Raw genomic sequence first — 6947 nt, 5'->3', positions numbered from 1 at the left:
AAACCATTTATTAGCATAGAGTTTATCTGGAACAATTGTGAAACAGTCTAGATGCTTTTATTTTTTAAAAATAGTAGCTTATTGTTTCATAAGATAATTAAAATTATGTGTTAGTAGTAGGATCTTTTTCTACAAAGAAATTAATATGTTAAGTTGGAAATTCTGTCTAAAAAAGCTTGCCTCTGGCGAATATTTCTATCAAATTATAATGCCATTAAACCTATGGACTTTGGAGTAAGGGTGAGTTTAGAAGTTCTCTTCCAAATGAGAAACTCCCTAAGTCTCATTTTTCTCACTTACATAATTAAGACAATTATGTCTATTTCATAAGGATATGGTGGGATTCATTTTTTCATGCAACTGATATCTACTGAGTGCACATTATACAATAGGTATTATCTAGTAACAAGCAAGATGCACACAGGCCATCTCTACAATAAGCTTACCACTGAACGAAAGAGATTTCATTAGTTAAAGTGCATGACAAAGCAGTTAGTCCAGCACTTTGCACATAATAGTCAATAAATGTCAATCATTGTGTTATCATTACTTCTCAAAGAAGTAATAGAGCATGCCATGGTAAAATAAAAGAAAAAGGAAGCTGGCTGTCAATTTAGTCTTTTATATATATATATAGTTGTGTATATATTATATATATGTATGTATACACACACACACATACACACACACACACACACACACATACACACACATAAAATATGCATAGATAGGCCAAGATTTCCAAATAAACGAATATGACAATGATTCTGCAATTTTCGCTAAATTTCTCATTTTAAAAGTATAAAATCCAATACAGTTTTTCTTTTCTTTTTTTTTTCACATAAAAATGCATAAACATTTGTTATTTTATTACCAATAGTGCTACAATGAACAATGCAAATTTTGTGGTCTAATTTTGTTGAGTTCTTTGTGGGTTTTCTTTTTTTACATTTTAGTAACTAAATGGTAAACTTTTGTCAGTGTACTTGCTTGTCCTTACAGACCCAAGTCTGTCTGCTGGCAAAAACGAAAATAAATGAAAAAATTCAGACCCTGCTCGAACCAGAAAAAAACAAATTACAAATTTAATTGTTGGGCAGCACATAATTAGTAAGGCAGGACCTCAAATGGTGACCCTTTGCGTAAGCCAATTGCCAGAGTCTCAAGGAATTAAATCCAGGGTGCCTGAGCCACATCAGTTCTGCAGTTATGTTGAGTATTGTGCTGAAACAGCCATACCCCAAGAAAAGGGAAGTATTTTTAGAAGGCTTGCTGAGCAGGGTTGTAGTTGAAAGTAGATGACAGGTGAGGCCTTTCTTCTAATTTGTCATATTCCAGATGGAACTCCTTAGCTACTTTCCTCCCGTTAAGACAGTCAAAGAAGTAATATGTTCCCCTCTCATATGTATTGGTTTTCATTGTTGGCTCCATGCCCAGTGCCCTGGTAATCCATACTCGTTCTTCTTTGTGGTATCTCCAATAACGGTTAAAAAGCTTTACTGCAGCTAAAAGTTGTAGTGCATCTTCTCCATTCATGTAATACAGATAGAAGAGAAGATCTTCTCCATATCAACCAAGTTTTATTGCAGTCAGCTTATCCCTAATGTGAATGTTTGTTAAGTACTCAGATGGAACATGGAAGTCTATGTTTTGAGGTCGACAAGGTGAAGATGCCCAGGGTGATGTAAATTTGGGGTAGAGATTTTCAGGAGAGTTCAGATTGAGGCCTAATGTTGTTAAGTCACTTCCTAATGCAAGATGTACCATTCCTGGGTCTGTCTCTGCTGCCCCAATAAATGTTAACAGGTCAATCATTCCAAATTGGTCCGTCACAATCCCTTGAGGAATGTTAGTAACCCGACCATCAGGTAACACCTGGATCCCTTTTTTCTGCTGGTTATTATTTTGTGTTGTTGAACTTTTATCTCCAGGGAATTTGGGTCCATCTGTACTTGAAGTTGTCTTGCCACATGTATTCAAATTAGATTTACTGTCATCATTACTTGATGTTGGATCTTTATAGCTGGAACCAGGTAATGCTGGAAAATCTTCGCTGGGTATTGAGAAGACCTGGGATTGCTCATTTGCTGGTTTTGTTACCATTCCCACATAAAGAGCTCTTCCAGTCAAGGGGTTTATTAATGGAGTTGGGTTACCACTTCCTTCCCCTCTGTTTCGGCCTGCCAATGCTGGAAAATCTGAAAGGTCCAATCCTGTCACATTTTCACTTACATATCTTTTTCTGACCGATGTGGAAACACAGAAGACTGGCTGTAGTACATGTTTTCGTCATGGTAGTCAGTGTCGACCCCCTCTACAAACTTCTTTCTTGAAGCACCAAACATGCTGTTTGTCACCTGGTAGTTTCTTTTCTCAGATAATTTACATCCATCAGTCCTCACCATAGAGTCGAGTCCTTTCCTCACAGTTCTGGAGGCAATCAAATACAACTGTCACTCAAGGGTCGTGTCACAGGAAGGACACCCATCAGTTCTCCCTCTTCACAGAAATAGTTTTGAAGCCCTCCAGGCTTCAGAAGCGCATGAATTTTCTTGTCCTGCGGATCACAGTTTTTCTTGATACAGAGGCTTAGGATTCAAACTAATTTAATAAAGATTTTAAATGAAGTTGGAATAGTCAGTGACTCATAGGTCAGAAGTGGGTGGCAGGTGACAGAGGGGAAGGCCTCGGGCAGAAAAGAGACACTCAGTACCAGATTTCCATTCAGAATGCTGCAAGGTATTATTTCTTCTGTTATTTTAACCTATGGTTGATGTATAAGTCACATTTTCCCACACTTCTATACATAAAAGTAGTTAAATAATCTATGTAGAGAAAAATTGTCAAGCACCCCAAGTCCAACAAAACCAAAGGTTAAGTAATTTGGGGAGAAAAAATAAGATCTTAAGATTATGCTTAAAGATTCTGGATCTTTCTTCAGCCCCCAAGAAAACACGCCATAGCAGAATCTTTTGCCTCTTAGTTTACCAAGAACTATATAATGCTTATAATTTAGCTTAATACCCAAGATTCCATGTTATACAAACATAATCATTTTTTCCTAACCTTAAGATGTTTATTGATTGTTCTTAGTAATTTGAAATTAAACAGAACAAACACGAAATATATTTTTAAGCTTGTATCTGATTAAGTCAAAGATTTTATTTTATTTATTCATTTATTTTATTTTATTTTATTTTTTTTTGAGTTGAAGTCTCACCCTGTTGCCCAGACTGGAGTGCAGTGGCTGCTCCCGGCCACCGCAGACTCGACCTGCTGGGCTCCGGCGATCCTTGCACCTCAGCCTTCCAAGCAGCTGGAACTACAGGCGCGCGCTACCACGCCCGGCTGATTTTTTGATTTATTGTAGAGATGAAGTCTCGCCAAGTTGCCCAGGCGGGTCTCGAACCCGTGGGCTCAGGCAGTCCACTCACCTCAGCCTCCCAAAGTGTGGGATTACAGGCTGAGCCACCAAGCCCGGCAGTCAAAGATTTTTATAGGTTTTCTTTGCTTTTCTTATCATTATACTCCTGAATGCATTAATATCTAAGCAAGAATTCTCTGGCCTATGATTTCAATACAGGAATGTTGGGGGTTTGTCTTCCCATCTTTAATTCAACTATTATAAATTGAAAAAATATATTTGAAGGACACAAATTATTTACCAAAAGAATATGTTTAAACCCAATAACCTACTCAAAAGTATTCAGAGGTTGAATAATTAATAATAATAATAACAACAACAACATCAGTGGTTGTGGAATAAATCTCTTTGTTTAAATTTAGAGACAATAAATGGCTTTGTTTAAATTGAAAATACTAAACAAAATCTTCACTGATATCAGAGGATAAAATAACAAATTAATGATATACATAAGGTATGGTATGTTAGGTCAACTAACATAAAACTATATAAGATATAGGCAGGCAACATTATTTCATAATTTCATAAGTACAGGGATGTAGCATTAAATGTATACATTAATATTTTTGTCTCTCTTAAAGTTTCCAGAATAACAAGGGTACCTGCATGATCGATGTTTATATACCTAACCCTGAAATGCATCCCATCTTTATAATAAAAGTTAAATTAAAAAAAATCTTTACAAAGAAAAAAAATTTCCATAATATAAGGGAAACTCTTAACAAACTAGACATTCCTAAACTTATTTTGGTAATTTGGTTATACAGATATAATATTTTTAAAACTTTTAAAAGAAATGAAAAGCAAATTGAAATGATATTGTTTTCAGTATAAGTCTACCTCATAAAGTTGTGCCTATAACAGATAACTTCCACTATGATTAGGAAAGGAATGCCATATATTAATTAAACAGCCAGGATGAGTGGAGGTCATAGTATGTGCCACTCAGTTGACTAAATCTTGTAGGTGGATCAAAGCTATTTATTTCTCAATATATACTGGGTACTTGATAAAGAGCAGACATGGTGCTGAACACTGAGTATATCACAGGAAATATCATAAAAAGTCTTTATCCTATGAGTCTGGCAAGACTGATGAGTAAATAGAAAGTTTAAATTCAATGAGATGCATACTATTGTGCAGGAAATGTAGGGTTACATAAAAATGAAAAATGCGCAAAACCTATTTGATGTACATTTGAAAGGTTTAGATAGAAGGTGTGAGAACACAAATGTCTCTGGGGGAGAGGTTAGGTCATGTTTTAAAAGAAAATATTAGAAAGATAAACTGAGCAAAGCTCATCAGAATATTAACCTCAACTGGAAAGTATGAGCTTGATGCTGTAGGCAAATCAATCATGGGAGTGACAGTTAGAAAGCTTCTTTGAATGTTGTGGTGTGGTGATGATCCAATGAAAGGAACGCAGTGGAATAAACAGCAAAATCAGCATGAGAGTATCTAGGTTGGGGTGTTGAAAGCCTGGGTTCTTCATTTTAGTTAACAATGACAAGGAAAAAAAGAATCACAGAGATTTTTGGAAAAAAGGATGAAATAATATCTTGCAGTAACTTGGATGGAATTGGACAACATCATCCTAAGCGAACTAACTCAGGAGCAGAAAACCAAATGCTGCATGTTCCTACTTATAAAAGGAGGCTAAACTAAGTATATGTGACACATAGAGAATGGCATAATGAACACTGAGACTCAAAAGTGGGAGCCAGGTGTGGAGAGATGAAAAAATTACCTATTGGGTACAATGTGCACTGGTGGGGGTGGTAGATACTCTTAAAGCCCAAACCCAAAACTCTCTGTATCTTCCAAAGGTATTAAAATAAAAAAGAAAAGAATCAAAAGACACAGTGACATATCAGATGCTGTGAATGGTAAACAAAGAGTGAAAGGCAATTCTATAACTTGTGTTCAGGGACCTAGATAGTGCACATAGTTTTATCTGGAAAGAAAAAGTGATTTGGGGAGCAAAATTCTGAATTAATATGGGATCCGCTAAACTTAATATATATCCACAATTTTATTCAACCTATAATATTGAGAGTTGAGAGTAGACAATAGACGAATGCATGCAGGAAACTAGGGCTGAAGATGTCATTTGGGGGTAATCTTCATAAAGATCAGAATTGATCCCAAAGGCTTGGATCGAAGCTTGAGTGTTCTCCCGTCCAACAGCTTGGAGAAGAAAAGGAAGTCATCAAAGACATACAGAAGCCACAAGCAGGGGCATGGGAGAATCAGCACAACTCACCGAAGCAGAAGAAAGTCATAGGAAGAAGGTATTTTCAAAACTCTAAGTGTACCCAAGAAACATAAGAGCTAAGGGACAGTTACTGGCTATAGAGGCAAAAAGGTCACTGGTAATATTTTGATAGCACTTTCAGAAGTTCACGGGGTTGAAAGAAAGGGAAATTTGATCTCACATAGTTGAAATGGAGTAAGTAGATATAAAATAGAAGCAAATGAAGTCTCTTTCAAGATTTCCATGTAAATGAAAAGACTAAAAGGTAGTTAGAAGAAGTAGCCAGGTCAAGGAAGTTGCTTTTTTTAATTAATGTTTTAATGATGTATATACTTGAGTAAGTTTGGAAACAACCTTTACATTAAAGAAAATCAGTTGGACATCAGAGAAACAACAGTGAATAAATCATAATGACTATCTTCAAGAAGCTCATAGCTCCATAAATTCTTCTCCAAAGAGTCTGAACAGAAACACAGGTGGATGAAGATGAGGTCCTATGAAAGAGTTTTCACCAAAATTCAGTTTGCAGCATAATTAAGAGGCAATGTTTTCACTAAAAATGAGGGAGAGAAAATTAAAGCATGGTTGGATGATTTAAGGAGAAAAGAGTGATAGCCAGGATAACCAGGAGAATAGCTTGGTGACATTTGAGAGGTGAATAAAAGGGTTGACGTGATGACAGGCATAATCACGATGAAACCCAAAAGAACGAATCTGTAATTGTCACACGGTTGTGCATTTGCTTTCATCAGTTATTCCATGTTCTGACAGCAAAAGCAGAAGGAGTAGGCAATGGAGATAATAGATATTTGAGGAATGATGTTTAAGGAATAAGCATCTTTGAAGATGAAAAAGAGCATGTAGTAATCTAAAGTTAGATTACACACATAAATTCAGCAAAGTACAGAAATTCTAGTCCCATAAATGAAGTGCCTGAAATACTAATGATATAATGCAGTTAATATAATCACTGCTGATTGGCATCAATAACAAATACGGAAGATATGATGACGGTAAAAATCTTAATGGTTCATTTACGCTGCTAATCTGGTCAGTTATTTAGTGCAGCATTTGGGAAGTAACAAAAATAACTTTCAGTTCTGCTTAAGAGATCATACCTACTCTTGTCAAGACGTTTCCCAGTTCTCACAGAGCAACTTACTCCATGGTTAAAACAGACAGAAGTTGACTGATCAACCACCCAAAGTCTAAAATGGGCCTTGATGCTACATCTTGATTTTTGCCCCACATCCTTCTGGAGAAAGACCA

General features: G+C 36.1%; 1 pseudogene across 1 annotated transcript; it reads right to left on the bottom strand.

The window, feature by feature from the left end:
- Nucleotides 1-1257: 1257 nt before the first annotated feature.
- LOC103256336 lies at nt 1258-2472 on the bottom strand (annotated as a pseudogene). The gene has a single exon (XR_002481746.1). The product of XR_002481746.1 is annotated as a CCR4-NOT transcription complex subunit 2 pseudogene (transcript).
- Nucleotides 2473-6947: the final 4475 nt, after the last annotated feature.

Source organism: Carlito syrichta, unplaced genomic scaffold, assembly GCF_000164805.1.
Source record: "Carlito syrichta isolate Samal-C Ts95f unplaced genomic scaffold, Tarsius_syrichta-2.0.1 Scaffold289259, whole genome shotgun sequence".
NCBI classification, from domain to species: domain Eukaryota; kingdom Metazoa; phylum Chordata; class Mammalia; order Primates; family Tarsiidae; genus Carlito; species Carlito syrichta.
This window is presented reverse-complemented; position numbering and strand designations above follow the sequence as displayed.